The sequence below is a fragment of the Neofelis nebulosa genome, chromosome X (assembly GCF_028018385.1).
Source record: "Neofelis nebulosa isolate mNeoNeb1 chromosome X, mNeoNeb1.pri, whole genome shotgun sequence".
Classification (NCBI taxonomy): Eukaryota; Metazoa; Chordata; class Mammalia; order Carnivora; family Felidae; genus Neofelis; species Neofelis nebulosa.
The window spans coordinates 103,691,950-103,717,392 of record NC_080800.1 but is presented as its reverse complement, the minus strand read 5'-3'; the positions used below and the strand labels follow the sequence as shown (position 1 = coordinate 103,717,392).

At 36.3% G+C, this 25,443-nt stretch overlaps 1 pseudogene; it reads right to left on the bottom strand.

The window, feature by feature from the left end:
* Positions 1–12,713: 12,713 nt before the first annotated feature.
* LOC131502834 (large ribosomal subunit protein eL33-like) lies at positions 12,714–13,084 on the bottom strand (annotated as a pseudogene).
* Between the last annotated feature and the right edge of the window lie 12,359 nt (positions 13,085–25,443).

The window sequence follows — 25,443 nt, the reverse complement described above, 5'->3', positions numbered from 1 at the left end:
TAGTGTAGCAGCAGCTTTTCAGGGATTATGGAAAATCACAACACACATCTGGCACCAGGCTTCACCCTTAATGACCTTGTTCCAGCACCAGCAAATGTGGCTGTTTTCTGGGGCCTGCTGGGACCATGTGGCTTCAATAGCCTCTACCAAATGTCCTTCCAGCAATGGAACCGCTTCTCCCCGTGTGGCCCCAGAACCTCCCAGACCCCACTCTCTACCAGGGGATTCACCCTTCCCACCAGAGCACCGCCAGGTATCGAGCTGCGGAATTACACTTTGCGCTCCCCTTGTTTACAGTCTTAATGGAATTTAAACCTTCTTCTTTCTCACTTTTTAGTTTAGTCCCTGCGGCTGTTTCCAATTTTCCACTTTCCCTACAGCTGCTTTTGGGAAGGGGTGCTCTTCCAGGATTCTCCCCCCCGCCCCGCCCCATTCTCTGTCCTCTCTCCACCTGCAAAGGCAGCTCCCTGCCCGCCGCCGGCTTCTCTCTCCCCAAGTTCACCTCTCCGCACCATGTACCTGGTGAATTCTGTGGTTCAGGTTGTGCAGATTGTTGTGTTAATCCTCCAATCAGTTTTCTAGGTGTGTAGGATGTTTTAGTGTTGGTCTGGCTGTATTTCATGAACGCGAGACACACAAAAAGCTTCCATGCTGTTCCACCATCTTGGCTCCTCTTTATTTCTGTTTGTTTTTTTAAACTAGCAACATGCCTTAATGCTAACAAAGTAATAAGATCTGATTTATTTGAAGAGTGATTTATTTATTTGTCTGTTCCCTCCTTCTTCCCATCAACTTCTAATGAAGTAGTCTTGTTACTTCACTAGAACAATTACAGCTGTGGCAATCTGGACTTTAATTCTGAATTTAAAATATCAGGGGTGCTTGGATGGTCAGTCAGTTAAGCCTCCAACTTCGGCTCGGGTAATGATCTCACAGTTCATGAGTTTGAGCCCAACCCCTGTTGGGCTCTGTGCTGATAGCTCAGACCCTGGCGCCTGCTTCAGATTCTGTGTCTCCTTCTCTCTCTGCCCCTCCCACATTCTCTCTCTGTCTCAAAAAATAAATAAACATTAAAGAATATAAATAAATAAATAAATAAATAAATAAATAAATAAAATGTCTCTCATTTTGGCTTTGTGGTGAATTGAGTAGTTCCACATAAGTGGATTTTCTTGATAACTACAACTTATCATTTAAATCACCAAGATTTTTAATTATAACCACTTTTAAGATGAATCATTATAGGGGTGCCTGGGTGGCTCGGTCGGTTGAGCGTCCGACTTCGGCTCAGGTCGTGATCTTGTGGTCTGTGAGTTCGAGCCCCATGTCGGGCTCTGTGCTGGCAGTGCAGAGCCTGGAGCCTGTTTTGGATTCTGTGTCTCCCTCTCTCTCTCTGACCCTCCCCCCATTCATGCTCTGTCTCTCTCTGTCTCAAAAATAAAGAAACGTTAAAAAAATTAAGATGAATCATTATAAAATTGATATAACATTGTATCATTTTGTATAAGTCTTGTTTGACATGTTTCATAGATATAAAGTAACACATGACCACATTATAATATCTGGAAAATATAGAAATGTGTAAAGAAAACAAAAACATCCATATTCCTACAATTGAAGGACAAGCACTGTTAATACTTAAGTATTCTTTAATTCATTCTACAGTGAAATATATTTATATGTGTTTAAATACAGTTACATATTAATCTTACCATTTACATTCTGTTTTATCTTGCTTTTTAAATCAATATTATATCATGATTATATTTTCATATTGCTTCATGTATAGACATACTATAAAAATTAGTAGTCATTTCCTATACCCTTTTTTATCTAACTTAAGGTAATTGCTAAGTAATTGTTATAATTTAATTAAATTAATGTTTAACCAGTTTCACAATTATGTTTACATTAAAAATTAATGATGCTTAAATTATAAATAACAGACTTCAATCTATTCCCACAAATCTATATATCATACTACATAATTTATATGGGAGAAATAAACAATGACTCAGTGAATAAAGAATCAATACTATGTAGTTGGAAATAATCTTTTATATAGTTATTATGTGATTGTTTATATTTCTATAAATATGATCTCATTCTTGAGTATCTGTGAAGGATTGAAAATAGACATTGTCTAGAAGATTTTTAATAGGGTTAACTTATATACAGCATTCTCTATGTTTATTAGTATATTTCCTCATATTGAAATATAATATGCTAACAATAAACACAATACCAGCAAACCAATAGTTAATCTGAAGCTTCAGAATATTTACAGTATTAATCCTCACACTAAGAGCTTCATACTATTAAGTACGAATCTCTAAGATATTATAGAAATAGGGAAAAATCCTTTGAAATTTCATGAAAAATGAACACCTCTCTGTATTATGGAATCAGAACACCTCAAGGTGCCTTCTGTCCTTGAGATCCCAGAAAATGCAACATTAAAACAGGGGTGACATCTGCATTTATATTGAGTGATAGGTACAAAGATAGCTACCTACTCAAATATACTTTATATGGTTCCTTCTTGACATTGAGAATGACAGATGACAAATATAAAACCTTAGGGCTTTATTTATAAAGCCACATCTGTACATTCATGTTGGCTGTTTATGAAAACAGACAGACTGGCTGAAAATAGATATGATAACCCAATGAAATGCTCAGAGAATGTTGTTAAGCATGTAGCCAACTGTAAAGCTTAGAACTTAGGGCCAATTATTCACAAGATTCTAATGTAAATTTTCCTTAAAATTACAGTAAACAACAATTTGTCTTTTCTTTCAATTTTAATGTGGATATAGTAATTCTACAAGCTCCAGGAGGACAAGCATCATGGGCATTTTGTCTTGTATACCTAGCACCAAGCATAGTGTCTGACACTTAGTAGGTGCTCAATAAGAGCATTTCACTGAGTTAAAGAATATATATTGGTTATAAAGTACCTAAAAATTAGAAACAGGGGAAGATGGTGGCATAGGAGGACACTGGGCTCACCTTGGACTGCTAATCACTTAGATTCCACCCACATTGGCCTAAATACCCCCAGAAAACCTCCAGAAGACTAGCAGAACGGACTCTCTGGAGCCAAGCATAGACAGGAGGCCCACAGAAGAGGGTAGAAAGGGTGGAGAGGCGGTGCATGCTACACGGACTGGCTGGAGGGAGCCAGGCAGTGGAGGGCAGCCCACTGGGCAAGGCAGATCCCCCGAAGTCTGGCTTGAAAAAGTGGAGGGGGTGGACTGCATGAGTTCTGACAGCCAGTGGGACTTAATATCTGGACTTTTAAAATTCAACAGCTCTGCTCTCGGAGAGCAGGGAGTGCAAGAGAACACCGGGAGGGAGAATTGTTGAATCCCGGAATAACAAAGCTAGGCAGGGGAACAAAGGCGTTGACAAACGTCATTTCCCTCTCCTATCCCCCAGCCAAAATTCCAAAGGGAACCAGTTCCAGTCACCGAACTTGCTTGCACCTTCAAACGCCCAAGCTGTGCTTCTGTGGATTCATCCCTCTGACTGGCCTGCTTCCCTCTCAGTGCTGCAGGGCCACTCCCGCAGGGGACCACCCACTGCAAAGCTAGCTAAGCCTGTACCTCCTGCCACTGTGCTCCTTGCGGATCAACCCTTGCTAATACATCCTTGGGCAGATCCCATTGAAGCAGCACCAGAAGCCTGGCAGTGTACAAGCAGCCCAGAGAGGGGCCACACCACTCCACAGTAAGTACTGCCACTGGGAGGGGGAAGATAAGGTACACACCAGTATAACTGTGGCCCCAGCGGTGGGCTGGGGACAGACTTGGGTCTGACTGCAGCCCCGCCCACCACACTCCAGACAGCACAGGGGAAGTGCCCCGCAGTTCCACACCACTCCAGGGACTATTCAAAATGACAAAACGGAAGAATTGTCCTCAAAAGAAACTCCAGGAAGTAGTGACAGCTAATGAATTGATCAAAAACGATTTAAGCAACATAACAGACCATGAATTTAGTATAATGGTCATAAAATTAATCGCAGGGATTGAAAAAATCATAGAGGACAGCAGAGAATCTATTGCTACAGAGATCAAGGGAAAAACAAATAGTCATGAGGAGCTAAAAAATGCTATAAATGAGGTGCAAAATAAAATGGAGGTGGCTATAGCATAGATTAAAGAGGCAGAGGAGAGAATAGGTGAATTAGAAGGTAAAATTATGAAAAAAGAGGAAGCTGAGAAAAAGAGAGAGAACAAAATCCAGGAGTATGAGGGTAGAATCAGAGAACCAAGTGATTCAATCAAACGGAGCAACATCCATATAATAGAAATTCCAAAAGGGCTGAGGAGAGAGAGAGAAAGGGGCTGAAGGTGTACTTGAACAAATCATAGCTGAGAACTTCCCTGATCTGGGGACAGAGAAAGGCATTGAAATCCAAGAGGCACAGACATCTCCCTTCAGATGTAACTTGAATGTCTTCTGCACGACATATCATAGTGAACCTGGCAAAATACAAGGATAAAGAGAGAATTCTGAAAGCAGTTAGGGATAAACAGGCTCTAACATATAAAGGGAGACTGATAAGACTAGTGACGGATCTATCTACTGAAACTCTGCAGGCCAGAAAGGAATGGCAAGAAATCTTCAATGTGATGAACAGAAAAAAATATGCAACCAAGAATCCTTTTTCCAGCAAGTGTGTCATTCAGAATAGAAGGAGAGATAAAGGTTTTCCCAAACAAACAAAAACTGAAGGAATTCATCACCACTAAACCAGCCCTACAAGAGATCCTATGGGGGACTCTGTGAGTGAAAAGTTGCAAGGACCACAAAGTACCAGAGACACCACTACAAGCATGAAACCTACAGACATCACAATGACTCTAAACCCATATCTTTTAATAATAACACTGAATGTAAATGGACTAAATGCTGCAACCAAAAGACATAGATTATCAGAATGGATAAAATAAAACAAGACCCATCTATTTGCTGCCTACAAGAGACTAATTGTAGACCTGAGGACACCTTCAGATTGAAAGTGAGGGGATGGAGAGCTATCCATCATGCTCCCTGAAGTCAAAAGAAAGCTGGAGTAGCCATACTTATATCAGACAAACTAGACGTTAAATTAAAGGTTGTAACAAGGGATGAAAGGGCATTACATAATAATTACGGGGTCTATCCATCAGGAAGAGCTAACAATTATAACTGTCTATGTGCCGAATATGGGAGCCCCCAAATATGCAAAACAATCACAAACATAAGCAACCTTATTGATAAGAACGTGGTAATTGCAGGGGACTTTACTACTCCACTTACAACAATGGATAGATCATCTAGACACAGGATCAATAAAGAAACAAGGGCCCTGAATGATACATTGGATCAGATGGACTTGACAGATATAGTTACAACTCTGAATCCCAAAGCAACAGAATATACTTTCTTCTCAAGTGCACATGGAACATTCTCCAAGATAGATCACATACTGGGTCACAAAACAGCCCTTCATAAGTATAGAAGAATTGAGATCCTACCATGCACACTTTCAGACCACAGGCTATGACACTTGAAATCAACCACAGGAAAAAGTCTGGAAAACCTCCAAAAGCATGGAGGTTAAAGAACACCCTACTAAAGAGAATGAATGGGTCAACCAGGCAATTAGAGAAGAAATTTTAAAAAATATATGGAAACAAATGAAAATGAAAGTACAACAATCCAAATGCTTTGGAATACAGCAAAGGCAGTCCTGAGAGGAAAATACATTGCAATCCAGGCCTATCTCAAGAAACAAGAAAAATTCCAAATATAAAATCTAACAGCACACCTAAAGGAAATAGAAGCAGGACAGCAAAGACACCCCAAACACAACAGAAGAAGAGAAATAATAAAGATCAGAGCAGAAATAAACAATATAGAAGCTAAAAGAAACTGTAGAGAAGATCAATGAAACCAAGAGTTGGTTTTTTGAAAAAATAAATATTGATAAACCTCTAGCCAGGCTTCTCAAAAAGAAAAGGGAGATGACCCAAATAGATAAATCATGAATGAAAATGGAATTATTACAACCAATCCCTCAGAAATACCAGCAATTATCAGGGAATACTATGAAACATTATATGCCAACAAACTGGACCACCTGCAAGAAATGGACAAATTCCCAAACACCCACATACTTCCAAAACTCAAACAGAAAGAAGTAGAAAACTTGAACAGACCCATAACCAGAGAAGGAACTGAATCAGTTATCAAAAATCTCCCAACAAATTAGAGTCCAGGACCAGATAGCTTCCCTGGGGAATTCTACCAGACATTTAAAACAGAGATAATACCTACCCTTCTCAAGCTGTTCCAAAAAATAGAAAGGGAAGGAAAATGTCCAGACTCATTCTATGAAGCATTACTTTGATTCCTAAACCAGACAGAGACCCAGCAAAAAAAGAGAACTACAGGCCAATATCCCTGATGAATATTGATGCAAAAATTCTCCACAAGATACTAGCAAATCAAATTCAACAGCATATAAAAAGAATGATTCACCATGATCAAGTGGGATTTATTCCTGGGCTGCAGGGCAGGTTCAATATTCACAAATCAATCAATGTGATACATCACATTAATAAAAGAAAAGATAAAAACCATATGATCCTGTCAATTGATGCAGAAAAAGCATTTGACAAAATTCAGCATCCTTTCTTAATAAAAACCCTTAAGAAAGACAGGATAGAAGGAACATACTTAAACATCATAAAAGCCATTTATGAAAAGCCCACAGCTAATATTATCTTCAATGGGGAAAAACTGAGAGCTTTCCCCCTGAGGTCAGGAACATGACAGTGATGTCCACTCTCACCGCTGTTGTTTAACATAGCGTTAGAAGTTCTATCATCAGCAATCAGACAACAAAAGGATGTCAAAGGCATCAAAATTGGCAAAGATGAAGTCAAGCTTTCACTTTTTGCACATGACATGATACCATATTGGAAAACCCAATAGACTCCACCAAAAGTCTGCTACAACAGATACATGAGTTCAGCGATGTCACAGGATACAATGTACAGAAATCAGTTGCATTCTTACACACTAATAATGAAGCAACAGAACACAAATAAACTGAACCCATTCGCATTTACACCAAGAATCCTAAAATACCTAGGAAGACCCAAACAAAGATGTAAAAGATTTGTATGCTGAAAACCATAGAAAGCTTATGAAGGCAATTGAAGAAGATACAAAGAAATGGAAAAACATTCCATGCTCATGGATTGTAAGAATAAATATTGTTAAACTGTCAATACTACCTAAAGGAATCTACACATTCAATGCAATCCCAAACAAAATTGCACCAGCATTCTTCTTGAAGCCAGAACAAGCAATCCTAAAATTTGTATGGCACCACAAAAGACCCCGAATAGCCTAAGTAATTTTGAAGAAGAAGACCAAATGGGAGGCATCACAAACCCAGACTTTAGCCTCTACTGCAAAGCTGTAATCATCAAGACAGCGTGGTATTGGCACAAAAACAGATACATAGACCAATGGAATAGAATAGAGACTCCAGAATTGGACCCACAAAAGTATGGCCAACTAATCTTTGACAAAGCAGGAAAGAATATCCAATGGAAAAAAGAAAGTCTCTTTTTTTTAGTATTTGCTTAATTTTACTTTTTATTTATGTTTTTAATATGAAATTTATTGTCAAATTGGTTTCCATACAACACCCAGTGCTCATCCCAACAGGTGCCCTCCTCAGTGCTCATCACCCACTCTCCTCTCCCTCCCACTCCCCATCAACCCTCAGTTTATTCTCAGTTTTTAAGAATCTCTTATGGTTTGGCTCTCTGCCTCTCTAACTTTTTTTTTTTCCTTCTCCTCCCCCATGGTCTTCTGTTAAGTTTCTCAAGATCCACATAAGAGTGAAAACATATGGTATTTGTCTTTCTCTGTATGACTTATTTCACTTAGCGTAACACTCTCCAGTTCCATCCACGTTGGTACAACAGGCCATATTTCAATCTTTCTCATTGCTGAGTAGTATTCCATTTTGTCTAAATGTCCATCAACTGATGATGGATAAAGAAATTGTGGTTTATATACACAAAAACAGCCTCTTTAACAAATGGTGCTGGGAGAACTGGATAGCAACATGCAGAAGAATGAATCTAGACCACTTTCTTACACCATTCACAAAAATAAACTCAAAATGGATAAAGGACCTGAATGTGAGACAGGAAACCATCAAAACCCTAGAGGGGAAAGCAGGAAAAAACCTCTCTGACCTCAGCCGCAGCAATTTCTTACTTGACACATCTCCAAAGGCAAGGGAATTAAAAGCAAAAATGAACTATTGGGACCTCATGAAGATAAAAAGCTTCTGCACTGAAAAGGAAAAAATCCACAAAACTAATAGGCAACGGATGAAATGGGAAAAGATATTTGCAAATGACATATTGGACAATGGGCTAGTATCCAAAATCTATAAAGAACTCACCAAACTCCACACCTAAAAAATAAATAATCTAGTGAAGACATGGGCAGAAGACATGAATAAACACTTCTCTAAAGGAGACATTCAGGGGCGCCTACGTGGCTCAGTCGGTTAAGCATCCGACTCCGGCTCAGGTCATGGATCTTGCAGTGTGTGAGTTCAGGCCCCGCATCGGGCTCTGTGCTGACAGCTCAGAGCCTGGAGACTGTTTCAGATTCTGTGTCTCCCTCTCTCTCTAATCTTCCCCCGTTCATGCTCTGTCTCTCTCTGTCTCAAAAAAATAAATAAACGTTAAAATTAAAAAAAAGAAAAAAAAAGACATTCAGATGGCCAACAGGCACATGAAAAGATGCTCAATGTCACTCCTCATCAGGGAAATACAAATCAAAACCACACTGAGATACCATCTCACGCCAGTCAGAGTGGCTAAAATAAATAAATCAGGAGACTATAGATGCTGGCGAGGATGTGGAGAAACGGGAACCCTCTTGCACTGTTGGTGGGAATGCAAATTGGTGCAGCCACTCTGGATAACAGTGTGGGGGTTCCTCAAAAAATTAAAAGTAGATCTACCCTGTGACCCAGCAATAGCGTTCCTAGGAATTTACCCAAGGGATACAGGAGTGCTGATGCATAGGGGCACTTGTACCCCAATGTTTATAGCAGCACTTTCAACAACAGCCAAATTATGGAAAGAGCTAAATGTCCATCAACTGATGAATGGATAAAGAAGTTGTGGTTTATATATACAATGGAATACTACATGGCAATGTGAAAGAATGAAATCTGGCCTTTTGTAGCAATGTGGATGAAACTGAAGAGTGTTATGCTCAGTGAAATAAGTCATACAGAGAAAGACAGGTACCATATGTTTTCACTCTTATGTGGATCCTGAGAAAGTTAGCAGAAGACCGTGGGGGAGGGGAAAGGGAAAAAAAGTTACAGAGAGGGAATGAGGGAAACCTTAAAAACTGAGAATAAACTGAGGGTTGATGGGGGGTGGGAGGGAGGGAAAAGAGGGTGATGGGCATTGAGGAGGGCACCTGTTGGGATGAGCACTGGGTATTGTATGGAAACCAATTTTACAATAAATTTCATATTTAAAAAAAAGAACCTAGAAACAGGGCTTTCTGGAGAGATTAAATGTTGTAGTTTTATATAATATTCATATACATGAATATGAATATTTACATTATAAAGTGATTAAAAATACAAAAGTCTTGTTAAAGAAAGTTTTAATCAATACTCTATCATCCCTCAAAAAATGTCTCACTTTTTAAAATTAAATTTTAGCTAGTTAACATACAGTGCAATATTGGCAACAGGAGTATATTTCAGTGGTTCATCACTTACATTTAGTGTTCATTACAAAAAGTGCCCTCCTTAATATCTATCATGCATCTAGCTAATCTCCCACCTATCTCCCTTAATCAACTCTCAGATTGTTCTCTATCATTAAGAGTCTCTTATGGGGCGCCTGGGTGGCGCAGTCGGTTAAGCGTCCGACTTCAGCCAGGTCACGATCTCGCGGTCCGTGAGTTCGAGCCCCGCGTCAGGCTCTGGGCTGATGGCTCGGAGCCTGGAGCCTGTTTCCGATTCTGTGTCTCCCTCTCTCTCTGCCCCTCCCCCGTTCATGCTCTGTCTCTCTCTGTCCCAAAAATAAATAAAAAACGTTGAAAAAAAAAATTAAAAAAAAAAAAATAGAGTCTCTTATGGTTTGTTTCCCTCCCTTCCCACATGTCCATCAGTTTTGTTTCTTAAATTTCACATGAGTGAAATAACATGGTATTTGTCTTTCTCTGATTGACTTATTTGGCTTAACATAATACATTCTAACTCCATCCACGACATTGCAGATGCCAAGATTTCATTCTTTTTGATGGTTGAGTAATATCCCATTATGTATAATATAATATATATATCTATACCACATCTTCACATCTTCTTTTTCCGTTTATCAGTCGATGGATATCAGAACTCTCTTCATAGTTTGGCTATTGATGATAATGCTGCTATAAACATTGGGGTGCATATACCCCTTCATATCTGTATCGTTGTAACCTTTGGGGAAATACCTAATAGCACAATTGCTGGATCATAGGGTAGTTCTATTTTTAACTTTTTGAGGAACCTATATACTATTCTCCAGAGTAGCTACACCAGTTTTAATTCTGATTAAAAGTGCAAGAGTGTCCTCCTTTTTTGGTATTCTCATAAACAACCTTTGTGTCTAGTGTTGTTAATTTTAGGAATTTAGGTGTGAGATGGAATATCATTGTGGTTTTGATTTGTATTTGCCTGATGATGAGTGATGTTGAGTATCTTTTCATATATCTGTTAGCCATCTGGATGTCTTCTTTGGGAAAGTGTCTATTTATGTCTTCTGTCCATTTCTTTACTGGATTTGTGTGTGTGTGTGTGTGTGCTGAGTTTGATAAGTTGTTTATAGATTTTGGATAGTAACCCTTTATCAGATATGTCATTTATCTTCCCCCATTCTGTTAGCTGCCTTTTAGTTTTGTTGTTTCCTTTGCTGTGCAGAAGCTTTTTATCTTGAAGTCCCAATAGTCTGTGCTTGCTTTTGTTTTCCTTAAGTGACATGACTAGTAAGAAGTTGCTGTGACTGAGGTCACAGAGGTTGCTGCCTGTGTTCCCCTCTAGAATTTTGATAGTTTCCTGTTTCACATTTAGGTCTTTCATCCAGTTTGAATTTACTTTTGTGTGTGGTGTAAGAAAGTGGTCCAGGTTTATTCTTCTGCATGTTGCCGTCATTTTCCCAACACCATTTCCTGAAGAGACCTTTTTTCTATTGGATATTTTTTTCCTGCTTTGTCAAACATTAGTTGACCATATAGTTGTGGGTCCATTTCTATTCTGTTCCATTGATCTATGTGTCAGTATTTGTGCCAGTATCATACTGCATTTTGTTTTAAAAAATTTTAATGCTTATTTATTTTTGAGAGAGAGAGAGAGAGAGAGAGAGAGAGAGAGAGAGAGAGAGAGAGAGAATTGAAGCAGGCTTCAGGCTCCGAGCTGTCAGCACAGAGCCCGACACAGAACATGAACTTATGGACTGCAAGATCACGACCTGAGCTGAAGTTGGACGCTTAACTGACTGAGCCATCCAGGCACCCCCACCCCAATACTGTCTTGATGACTACAGCTTTGTAGTATAGCTTAAAATTTGGAATTGTGATGCCTCAAGTTTTCTGTTTTTCAGGATTACTTTGACTATTCAGGGTCTTTTGTGGTTCCATACAAATTTTAGGATTGTTTGTTCTAGCTCTGTGAAGAATGCTGTTGGTATTTTGATATGTATTGCATTAAATGTCTAGATTGCTTTGGATAGTATAGACATTTTACCAAGGTTTTCTCTTCCAATGCATGAGCATGGAATGCTTTTCCATTTCTTTGTGTCCTCTTCAATTTCTTTCATAAGTGTTCTATAGTTTTCAGAGTACAGACCTTTTCCTTTTTAGTTAGGATCAGCCCTGCAGCCCAGGAATAATTCCCACTTGATCATGGTGAATAATTCTTTTAATGTACTGTTGAATTCTATTTGCTAGTATCTTGTTGAGAATTTTTGCAAACATGTTTATCAGAGATATTGGCCTGTAATTCTCCTTTTTAGAGGTGTCTTTGTTCAGTTTTGGAATCAAGGTAATCCTGGATTTCTAGAATCAGTTTGGAAGTTTTTCTTATATTTCTATTTTTTGGAAAAGTTTGAGAAGAATAGGTGTCAACTCTACTTTAAATGTCTTGTAGAATTCCCCTAGGAAGCCATTTGGCCCAGGACTCTTGTTTGTTGGGAGAATTTTATTATTGATTCATTTTTTGCTGGTTATGGGCCTGTTCAAATTTTCTTTTTATTCCTGTTTCGGTTTTGGAAATTTGTAAGTTTGTAGGAATTTGTCCATTTCTTCCAGATTATCCAGTTTGCTGGTATTTAATTTTTCATAGTATTCTTATGTAATTGTTTGTATTTCTATGTTGTTGGTTATGATCTGTCCTCTTTCATTTATGATTTTATCTAATTGGGTCCTTTGTCTTTTCTTTTTAATAAGCCTGGCTAAGGCTTCATCAATTTTGTTTATTCTTTCCAAAAACTATCTCTTAGTTTCATTGATCTGTTCTACTGGGTTTTTGTTGTTTCTATATTGTTTATGTCTGCTCTAATCTTCCTTTGCTGTAAGTGGGGTGTTAAAATTCCCCACTATTTTTTATAAAGAGAACAAATCCACACCTTTATTTATTTACTTTTCAGTTAGTTTAAATCCTTGAGGGATACAGCATCACACAGATTCTGTCGCCAATGGCTTTAGCAGGAAAATTGCTTTGGAATTTTGCATGAACAATACCACTGTTTCCATGAGCACAAGTTACTTTTCCCCAGATTACTCTGGTTTTATTCAGTTTGCCACCAGGAGTTACTGTGTTATTCTTTGCTTTGTACACATAAGTACATCTCTTTCCTAGATGGAATTCAGTTTCATAAACACCTTCAATTTTAAGAAGATCTGTGTGTGCCCTCTGGTTCCAGAGACCCCGTTTATAGCCAGCAAAAATGGCTTTGTATCACAGCCTTCCAGACGTATTTGTCATTTCAGGAGTCCTGTTCCCAGAAGGCCTCCAAAGTTTCCAAGATGGCAGAAAGAGAAAGGCCAAAATTCCCTACTATTACTGTATTATTATCAATGAGTTTCTTTATGTTTGTTATTAATCGATTTATATATTTTGGTGGACCAAGTTGGGGCATAAGTATTTACAATCGTTAGATCTTCTTGATGGATAGACCCCTTAATTATGATATAATGCCTTCTTCATCTCTTGTTATAGTCTTTGTTTTAAAATCTAGTTTGTCTAAGTATGGCTACTCCAGCTTCTGACCTCCATTATCATGAAAGATGGTTTTCCATCCCCTCACTTTCAATCTGCAGGTATCTTTAGGTCTAAAATGAGTCTTTTGTAGGCAGCATAGAGATGGATTTTATTTCTTTTTTTTCATCCATTCTGATATCCTATGTCTTTTGATTGGAGCACTTAGTCCATTTACATTCAGAGTGATTATTGAAAGATATGAATTTAGTGCCATTGAGTTACTTGTAGAGTTGGTGTTTCTGGTGATGTTCTCTGGTCCCTTGTAGTGTTTGTTGCTTTGGTCTTTTTTTGTTTTCTTTCTTCCACTCAAAGAGTGCCCCTTAAAGTTTCTTGCAAGGCTGGTTTGGTGGCCATAAACTCCTTTAGTTTTGTTTCTCTGGGAAACCCTTTATCTCTCCTTCTATTCTGAATTACAGCCTTGTTGGATAAAGAATTCTTGTCTGCATATTTTTCCCATTCATCCCATTGAATATTTCCGGCCACTCCCTTCTGGCCTGTCATGTTTCTGTGGACAGGTCTGCTACTAATATTATGTGTCTGCCATTGCAGGTTAAATACCTTTTTTCCCTAGCTTCTTACAAAATTTTCTCTTTATCTTTGTATTTTGCAAGTTTCACTATGATACGTCATGGTGTAAACCCATTTCTGTTGATTTTTAGGACTTGGATACATGTTTCCTTACCCAAATTAAGGAAGTTCTCAGCTAAAATTTGTTCAAACCTTCTCATTTTTCCTGCACTTCTTCTGGGTCTCCTATGATATGGATATTGTTTTGCTTTATGGAATCCCTGAGTTCTCTAAGTCTCCCTTCATGATCTAATAGTCTTCTTTCTCTCTCCTTTTCAGCTTCATCATTTTCCATAATTTTATCTTCTATATCACCTATTCTCTCCTCTGCTTCTCCAATCCCCATTGTGACTTTATCCAGTCAGTTTTACATCTCAGTTATAGCAAAAAAAGTCTCCTTTTAAAAGTATTTTTATTCCCTTAGTGAAATAGTTTTGAGTTAAGAAATTTTAAGAATGCAATACACTTTATCTAGTCAATAATAGTGTTTAATATATCTAGGAGATATAGAAAAACTTTCAGGAATTATGTAAGCAGTCATAGGCTAGGAGTTAACTACATACAGATATTTTTGCAAGTAGGCCAGGCCTATAAAAAATACTAGCCTTAAATTTTTACTATTTTTTCTTGTTCTGTCTCTCCTACTCATAAGTGAATGTTTTCTATTTTCTTAAGAATCATCTTCAATATAGGATCTTTGAGAATTCTGGTTGTGGTAGATGGGACCAAAGGCAGTGAGAGATATTTGTTGGTGTTGGTCATTTTAAGTTGAATACTCCTTATTTGGTCTGAATTTTATATTAAATATTTTCTTTGCTCAAATAAAATGGAAAACTAAAAATCTTAAAGTGTGCAATATTCTTTTCATGTGTATTTATATGTAGATGTATAGGTCTTTGTGTAGGTCTTAGACGTGTATTTTCATTTTATTTGTGCTGGAGAGTGTTTAAAATGCAATTTATTAAAATATGCCATTATTTGCCTAATGGTTTTATAAAAATGCCACAATTGTTGTTTTACACATCAGGAAAATGGTCCTCGACTGCAATATAAAAACAAAAATCTGTACATCTTTTTCATCTCATTGAGTTTCATGGTAGTAGCTGACTTATGCCCCTTTATCTTTTTATTTAGTGAATGTCAGTGAATGTTGGCATAACAGGATGACAATTTGATTGTCACAGCCTCATTGAATTACTTTTCATGATATTTAGATAACAAATGCCATTTTTTAATAAGTTGATATTTCAAAATAATGTTCTTCTTTACTTTCTCATTTTATTTTATTTTTTTTAATATATGAAATTTATTGTCAAATTGGTTTCCATACAACACCCAGTGCTCATCCCAAAAGGTGCCCTCCTCAATACCCATCACCCACCCTGCCCTCCCTCCCACCCCCCATCAACCCTCTACTTTCTCATTTTAAAATGTGTGTGTGTTCTTGTGTGTGTGTGTGTATGTGTTTTGATTTTAAAATTTTCTGCTGCTATCTTTGATACAGCTGCCAATGACCTCTCATTCACTTTACTGTTTCTTTAATACCTCACCCATCACAAATGAAGGAATGCAAATTTTAAATTCAGCTAGAGATACAAATATCCACAAAACAGACTTCTTTCAATACATAGAGGGTTTTATGGTGTTGTAATATCATTGTACTTTATTGCCTAACCTCCAATGAAATACCAGAACTCAATATGAAAAATGAAAGGGTACTCAAAGCTCATTTTGTACTGTAGGGGGCTCTTTTTGCAGCATCTAAGTTACTCTCCAGGAGTTAGTCACTTAGGTAAGGGCAGTAACTTTTTTAGTGTTGAGCCTCTCTAAAAACCTACCAAGTAGTGAGTGACTGTAAGTATTTTAAAATTAACATACTGGGGGCGCATGGGTGGCTCAGTTAGTTAAGCATCCGACTTCGGCTCAGGTCATGATCTTGCAGTTTGTGGGTTTGAGCCCTACATCAGGCTCTGTGCTGAAAGCTCAGAGTCTGGAGCCTGCTTCGATTCTGTGCCTCCCTCTCTCTCTGCTCCTCCCCCACTTGCACTCTGTCTCTGTCTCTCAAAAATGAATAAAGTTTAAAAAAAAATTTTAAATAAAGAATACAGTAAAAATCAAATATAAAAGTAAAGCAAGAGGGAAAACCAACAAACTCAAAATGTGTATAAATCACTTAGCACTGTCCCATATTCCTAGTAAGTGCTCAAAACGGATATCTATTTAGGGGCACCTGGGTGGCTCAGTTGGTTAGGCATCCAACTTCAACTCAGGTCATGATCTTACAGATTGTAAGTTTGAACCCTGCATCGAGATCTGTGCGGACAGCTCAGAGCCTGGATCCTGCTTCAGATTCAGTTCTCCCTCTCTCTCTGCCCCTCCCCCACTATCACTCTGTCTCTCTGTCAAAAATAAATAAACATTAAAAATATTTTAAATTAACATACTGTATTAGGGTACATAGCTTTAGTTAATTCTCTTAGCAATCCTGTGAGGTAAGTTTCTGTTCCCATTTTGCAGACGAATAAATTAAAACTCGGAAAGATTAAACACATTGCCCAAGATCCTTGAACTAGTAAGAGAGAGCTGAGAGCCCAACATTGTCCTCCTACCACAAAGCCTGTGTTTACTTTTTTACTCTGTGATGTCTCCCAGTAATGTTAACACTGCATTTTAGAAAGCTAAATTTTAACTTAAAGCCTTTAAACATATACCCCTTTCAAAATTGCTTTCATGTTTACTCAGGAAAGTCATTGGATATACATGAATATTTGCCTCCCATTCAGTCAGTATTTCCTAGAAAAAAATCCCAACTATCTTATTCTACAGTGAAACACTCCACTGCTATTTTGAGAAAATACTTATTGCATTGAATAGTTGGAATGCTTCACAGAGTAAAATACCAGTTCTTTTTGCTCCAGCTGTAGCTAGATTTCAAATGTCAGGTTGAGTCATTTCTCTATATTCTGGAAGAATGTGAAACAGTAGGGAATATTTTGAGATGCCAGACACATACAATGTGGCATCTGGACCAAGGGGAGTGATACAGGTCAGTGCCTAGCAGATGGCATAATGAGCTGAGAGGCTACTGGCAGATGGACTTGACAATTTGGGCAAAGCAAAAGAGCTTTTGGCTACTAACACAAAGCACAAGGAAGGCACTAAAGGAGTCTACTCCCTTCTGATGAGGATGCCAACTTGGATTTAGCAGCTGATATGGTGAGTATGAGGCCTACAAAAGATAGTAAAGTGATATTCTTTTCTAGGTATGGTATGAAAAAGGCAGTTAATGTAAGCAGAGAGTATTTGAGGTTTTTGGTTAACCAAACTCTTATGCATGATGCAGGGGGCATATTTTTAATGTACTCTAATACTTTTAAGTTGTCATGGTCAAGTATGAATTTATAAGCTGCTTATTAATACTATAAAGTTACACTTGAATCCTTACTATAGCCTTCATAAGTTAAGCAAATTAACTCTAATTATATATTTTATATTTTATGTTAGTAAAATGAGATATTCACATCACTTGAAACAATGGTAGTAAGTAGGTTTTCTAAGCTAGATTTTTGCTCTAGGACTACTCAGATCAAGGTAGTAATTTTTGTATGTGTGACAGTCCATCAATCTAAAAAGATGATGAAACTATTAAACAACCAATAGTAGAGCATTGAGATGTTTTCCCCGGTAGTGATGATTAATTTGCATCATTTCTGTCTAACTCTTTTGTCCATCTGTAACATATGCTATATTGAATAATTGATGGGCAATTTCTGGCTTAAAATATATATGGGTTTTAGCCCCTGATGAAGTCTTTCCTAACTTGCTGTAAAAATATAATGAATCCACAGAAAATGATAAGAACACACAGAGCTAAAGATAAAAACAAACAAAACAAAGAGAAAATGTCAGTATCTGCGGTAATGAGACTAGACTAAGAAACTAGCAAAAGTTTGTCTCATGAAAGTAAGATGACTAGGGGGTTATATAGATGAGATTATGTAATTCTACACCATAGCCCATAGCTCAGAGTCCCAAGATCTATACTAACCAGAACTGTAGACAACCATATCTCTACTGTGAAGGTGCTTCTTTATATGCTATCCATCTTTCTATGTTCATTGAGATATAGCAACTCCCAGAAATATGACTGGATAGGCAATTGGTAGTAGCATAATTTATTCTAGGAACATGTGAGGCCCACAAATAAACCACTATAGCTAGGTCCTGGACATTATAAATTTTCATAGTACACTATGGAACAAGGTTGCATGTGGAGAAAAGCTACCAAATTAAAGCAAAACTATGTTAAGCACATGACAGCTGAAGCAAATGGGGCTAAAATATGTGGACATTAACTTCTCCTCTAACTATGGACCAAAAAAGCTATTCAGCCATTCTTTGGGTTGGCAAAGACTGAGACCAAAGGCAAACAACTCATTGGTTCTGTTGCCAAATATTTTGTTTGAAGAGAACTTGCTTCATTTGAAAATGAGTTAAGAGAAAAATCTTTTCACATGGGCTACCAAAAATTCAGAGAAAAGAGGGGAATGGAACATAAAATTCAAAAGTTAATATCACAGCAATTGAGTTCCTCCAAGATCCAGAAAAAAATATCTTATAATTCTTTGACATACTAAACATAGTGGGGGGAAAAATATTTTGGAGGTACAAAAGCACAAAGTCATATGGGCAACATTCTGAGATATACAGGCAATAAAAATAGGTGAAAAGGGAGATGAGCAAGATAAAGAAGAATATCAATAAACTAAAAATGTAATAGAAGATCAGGAAATTTAAAATGCATATTTGAGTTATTAAGAAGAAGAAATATAATGTAGAATATCAAATTAGTAATGTGGGATAAAAATTTAGGAAGTTTTACTAGAGCCCCAAGGAAAGGAAAAAGGATGAATATGAGAGGGAAAATGGTATCTATGGAAAAAATAGAGATCTAGTCTATGAATAATTGGTATATCTGAGGAACAAATATCACAGAAATTATAATACAAAATATAGTGGAAGACAACTTTCCTGAATTGAAGAAATACCTGTGTACATACTTTGAGACATCTTAATAACTTCCACACAAAAATACCGAAAAGAAACCCATACCCAAATATATTGTGGTTAAATTCTTACATTATAAGGAAATTTTAAAGTGCTGCAGGCATCTGGAAAGGAAAAAATAATAAAGATAATCTAAAAAAAAGAAAGCTGGCCCTAGGTTTATCTGTAATATCACAGTCCTGAAGATAATATAACAATATCTAAAAAGCTCTAATTGCCTTTCTAGTACAATGATCAAATAGTATGTAGTATAGATTTCTAGATAGGGAATTTTTTTTTTCTTTAGAACTCAATACATAGGTTAAAATTGTCTTCAACTGCGGCTTATGAGATATCTGATCCCTGATGACCTTTAGTCCTCTAGAGAAAACTTTTTTTTTTTTTAACTCTGGATATTGTATCACTTTCTATTTTTTCTTTTGTCCTCTCTGTTCATAAATTTTACCAAGGATGTTTAGGAACATGTTTCATTGAGATCTGCATTTTCATGAGATAACATTTGTGTCATTGGCAGATTATTTAGATGGCTCTAGCATTCCATTATCTTAAACTTTAATCCATAACTATTGAAATATATAAATTAAAACTTTTAGTTTTATTATGCTTATAGTTTCCAAATTACTTTCACATAAATTATAAGCATTACATTTTTTTTTAACATTTTGCATTTTGTACTGGTTCTAAAAATGTAATAGCAAGAACATACCAAGAAGTGTTGTAAGTGCTCTGTCTATATTAATCTTCTTTAATCTGCGCATCAGGGCGCCTGAGTGGCTCAGTTGGTTAGGTGTCCGACTTCAGCTCAGGTCATGATCTTGTGGTCTGTGAGTTTGAGCCCCGCGTCAGGCTTTGTGCCGACAGCTCAGAGCTTGGAGCCTACCTCAGCTTCTGTGTCTCCCTCTCTCTCTGCCCCTCCCCACTCACACTCTGTCTCTCTCTCTGTCTCTGTCTCTCTCTCAAAAATAAGTAAACATTAAAAAAATTAAATCTGCACGACAACTTTATGAGGCAGGTATTCTAATTATTGCCCTAATTTTTAAATGACTAAATTGAGGCATTAAAAAGTTAAATTACTTGCTCAAGAGACACAATCAATAACTGGTAGAGGTGGAGTTTGAATCAATACAGTCTAGCTTCTGAGTCTGTCTTCTTGACCACTGTACTTCTCAACAGCATTTTCTCTTTCTTTCAGTCTTATAATGAGAGAAATTTACTCCAGGGGCATTTATTAATGTCCAGGGCTGAAAACTCAATTGATAGTACTTTAGCACTTAGGTTCCTTGATGTTTTAAAGATAAGCTTGCTCTTCTGCTTTTAACAAGAAATCCTTTCATTATCTGTATCCTTTCATTAGTCAACTAAAAGTGAAATAGAATATAATTGCAAAAATCATGACTGCGTTTACAGGTGGCATTAAAATTCATAAATTATCCACATTTCCATCTACTCCAATTTCCATGTCACTTATACAAGAAATTGCTGATATGATTCACAGCATCATTTGATGACTGACTTTTAACATCCCTTGCACTGCCATTAAGAAAAGGGAATATTTAAATGTGCAGGTAGTTGTCTCTGCTCTTCACATAATGGCCTTTAGAACTCATTGCCAATAGATTCAGGCATTTAATAATGTATTTTATAGCAAGATCATATTAGTGGGGTCTTTCCTATGCCAATATTTGGCTCAAAGAATTCTTAAATGATAATCTGCATCTTTACATTGGAAATAATTCTCAAAATATTTAATGATGAAATTAGTTGGAATAGGTAAAATAAGAATATAAGTAAAGATCCAAGTAGATGAGTACATGTTCGGTCTGTCACCAACTCACATTTTTAAAATGCTTAATGGTAAGACAACTTTCACTGTAATAATCAATATCTCTATGTTAATGTCTGTCATTTTTAAGAACTTTGTCACAACTTTCTTATGTTTTTATTGAATATCTTGAGAATACATTAATAAGGCACCACTAAACTTAGTTTTCAGAAGACTGTTAAAATGAATAATGGCTATTACCAATATTAAGATATTTCTGTCACTATTACAAAACATTTATATGTATATATTATACAAGTTAAATATTATTTAAAAATTTTTTTCAATGTTTATTTATTTTTGAGAGACAGAATGTGAGTAGGAAAGGAGCAGAGAGAGAGGGAGACACAGGATTCAAAGCAGGCTCCAGGTTCTGAGCTGTCAGCACAGAGCCCGATGCTGGGCTTGAACCCACGAACCATGAGATCATGACCTGGGCCGAAGTCAGACGCCCACCCAACTGAGCTATGCAGGCGCCCCACAAGTTAAATATTATTTTAATAAAATTCTGACTGCAAATATTTCTTCAAATGTTTAAAAAGAACTGTGCTTATTTCTTAATACTCCATTCCTATATATTCAGATGCAACCACAAAAGTACTTACCAAAGCCTTTAACTTGGCCTTAAAACCCCACATCTATTTTCCTGAGTCTTTCATTGGTCTATAAGTTCCTAGAAGATAGGAACTATGCTTAATCCAATGCATATCAAAATAGTTAACACATAGTAGGTGCTCAAAAATATTTCTTAAATAAGTGAATGAGTGGTTAAATGAAAAATTAACAATTTGTTTAATATATATATGTATATATATACATATATATATACATATATATATATATATAGAGAGAGAGAGAGAGAGAGAGAGAAAATAAGAGAAGTATTCTAGAAAGGATTGTCAGAATCAGAATATAAAAATGGACATGCATAGAGCCCCAAGGAGGCCCAGAATTACCAGTAAAAGGGTAACTGACGAGAACAGATAAAAGATGTTCAAAGAGGTAGGAGAAAAAGGGGAGAGTAGTTATAAAACAAGGGAAAATTAACATTCTAGAAGTTGAGACTTACTAACAATGCCAAATGGTTTGGAAATTGTAAGCAGTTTGAAGACTGAAAGTAACTATGATTGTTAAATCATTCTTCTATATAGAATTTTATATATAGTGCAGTAGTGCTGATTCAAGCAATAGTAACAATTTAAGAACAAATAATTTGAATTAAAGGTACTCCACATATGGTAAATAAACAAAGTTGGTCTGCATTATACACTATAGAAACAATATGAAACTTAAATGCGATTATTAAAAACAAAATACTTAACATTCTTTCCGTATTTTAAGTGAATGTTGGAATGGGAAACACAAATTACAATGTTTATTACTGAATCTACAATTTCAATCAGAATTTATAAGGTTTAAAACATATAAAGAGAAATAAAATTAATAAATGCAGGAACTTTAATTAGAATAAAAAGTAAAATGTTCTTTTAGCATTTATCTCAGATATAGGTATTATTTTTACCGTGCAAATGAATTCAAATTTCATATTTTAAGCTGATTAAATAGAGCTTCCTCGTTCAATTTCAGGAAACTGCCCAATTTACAGAGAATTTGGGTATTAAAATTTACTGTACATGACAACTGGACTCATTTTCACAATGCAGTCTAAAATCTCCATGTGATTAGATTTCCTATAATAAGCTCTGAAAAGGTTAATGAATACCTTAGCCAAGCAGCTCAGGTTTTATAATTGCATGTAATAAGTAGATATGGTGATGGAATTCTTCATTAATGTGATTGTAATGCAGATCCACAATGTATTATAAAAACACCATAGTGAGAGCTCTAAAGAGAAATAAGATCCCAAACATTTGTAGTTTGTAAATATGATCTAGAAATATATTATATGTTTCCATTTGTCTATTAACTGCAAAATATATCTCAGAAAGAACTATTTCTTGTTTTAAATTGCAAACAAAGTTAGAATGGCTTGGTGACTTGAATTACAGCCCCTTGATAATATGATATACAAATGAGACAGAAGAGAAAGAGAGAGAGGAGAAGGAGGAAGAGGTGGCAGGGAATAAAGGGCAGGGGAGGGTAACAAAGAGAAGAGAGAAAATGCAAGATTACTTTAAAGCAAAGAATCAAATGAGGTATTTGCTCTTCTTTTGGCTACTTTGTGCTTCCTCTCTGCTCATAATGAAAATAACATACTTCAAGTATCAGTCGAAAGTTTACTTCCCCCAAAATTATAATGAATGCCACCCTACACAGTCACCCCTTGCTTCCTGATCCTTAGCTTGTGCTTTATTCATAAAAGCTATTATCCATACATTTATCTACAGCATAGTGATTTAGAGCACAAACTCTGGGGTTAAGAGCACAAACTCTGGAGACAAGCCTGCTTACATTCAAATATCAATTCTGTTAACTATTAGTTGTGTGGGAAAATTTAAAGCATATATTTCCTGCACTATACCCTTACTAACAATGCTATACAAGGTGCTTTCCAGCTTGGCTCAGCTTTCCTTCAATCCTTGTCTAGTACTCCTCCCTAATGTGATATGTTCTACGCATAGCACATGTTCTTGAACACATCATACATTTGAATGCTTGTGTCTTGATTTATATTGTTCCCTTTGCCTGTAAAATTTCATACCATATGAGAAGCTACTACATTTTATGTTTCAAACCCCACCTCCTCTTTGAAGCCCTCCCTAAATGCGGGGAAGACTTTCCTCATCTGTGATTCTGTAGCATATATAATCCTTCCCTCTAAATGAAGAACTACCTTCAAAGTTTATCTGTCAGGTTTAGGAGAAAAAAAGAGTGGAGAAAGATATTTCTTAATGCTTTATGTTCTGGAGTAATCTAATTTTTTTAATAATGTAATTTAAGATTTTCTTGGTTAAAAAAAGTGAAATATCAGGATCGTTCTATTGTTTTTCACAAATTAAATGATTGTGTAAGAAATAAACGCAACTATGAAAAAAATTATGAACCTTTTCTATGCATTCTCATTGTTCTTTTTAACTCACTAAGCCAAACTCCTTATCAGAAGGTCTGCCTTCTCAGCAGTGCTTTTCTCCATCTCCTTGTTTGTAAATGCAATAAGAATTTCAGGCAATTTATGATGCTCTTACTCAGTCTTTTATAGACTTAAGAAAAACATTACAGTCTAAACAGTATTACAAAGATATGTGTTAACTCTCATTTAATAAAATTTCAAACAAGCATTGGGGAAAACCCTACGAGTATTTTTTTAAAATTTTGTGTAGAAAACATGTCAACTCCAACTAGCCGTACAGATCAAGATAAAAGTGTCTAAGTTAGCTCTTTGCATAGATCCCTTAGGCCAGGAATTTAAAATCCATATAAGCTCAAATAATTTAGTATTACTTTTCTATGTTATTTTCAATTTCCAGAGATTCTTAAATACTTTTTAACATATAATGAAAATAAGGAGAAATTGAGAGAAAGCCATGAGTACCATATGAAGGAGACTTGTAGAGACAGAAAGAAGGGAAGAAAATAGAGGAAGGAAAAAAGAAGATGTAGTAGCAATTGCCACTTTCCTTGGTTCCTTAAAAAATTTTGATTCTGTGTAACAATTTGATGTCTTATATTGTAAATGTTTGATAGGCATTGAAGTGTTCTCTTCTCCCCAACAAGGGAGAGGAAAACATACTTTTAGGATTCATTAGCTACCTTTTATGTCAGGAAACACTTTCTGTTTCTGTGGACTTTTTGGGCTCTTAGGTAATTTAAAAGAAAATGAAGGCAGTCATTTGGAAGATATTATAATTTTTGTACAACCAAAAAATACACACAGTGTCAGGTAATGTAGTATCTAAAGTCTATTTCCAAACTGTACATCTATATTCTCTTGGCGAATTCTTGTATTTCTTTGATATAATGTCAAGCACTAAAAAATGTGGACTTAACTAAAACATCTTTATACATACAGCCCAACCCCTATCTGAAAAAATATCATGTAAGGAAACAAACAAAAAGCATTTAATCATTGATGGCTGTATTATTTTTTTTTGGAATATTTATACATACCTTTGATGCTTACATGTGATGCTCAAAATAATTTTATAATTTCATCATCATAAATTATTTTGTAGTAACAAACAACTCCAAAATGTTAGTTCTTAGAACAGATGCATTTCTCCCACACAATACTGGTCTATTGTTTGTTGTTGAATGGCTCTGCTCCAAGTCACCTTACTCCAAAATCCAGGCAGAGAAAACAATCACCAACTTAAACAATCAATATCAGCCATTGTAGCATAGGTGGAAAAAAGTGCTGGAAAGTTTTTCATCTCAAATTAAATTTGGCAAGTAAATGGCTCACAACTCAGGCCACAACTAGTAATGTGTCCATTCAGCCACAAGGAGGCAGTACAGAAAATGCAATCCTGCTTTGTGCCTCTAGGAAGGGCAAACTGGAATATTTAGTGAAAGCATTAATAACTCCAATATACAATTCCAAATGAAGTCTTCCTAGCAAGTTGCAAAATTATCAAGTCTGTGCAGGCAGAAAATGAATTAGAAGGAGCAACATTTAAATGAAATTTAATGTACATACAGTATTTGGGGAGTTTCAGGGATTTTTTGA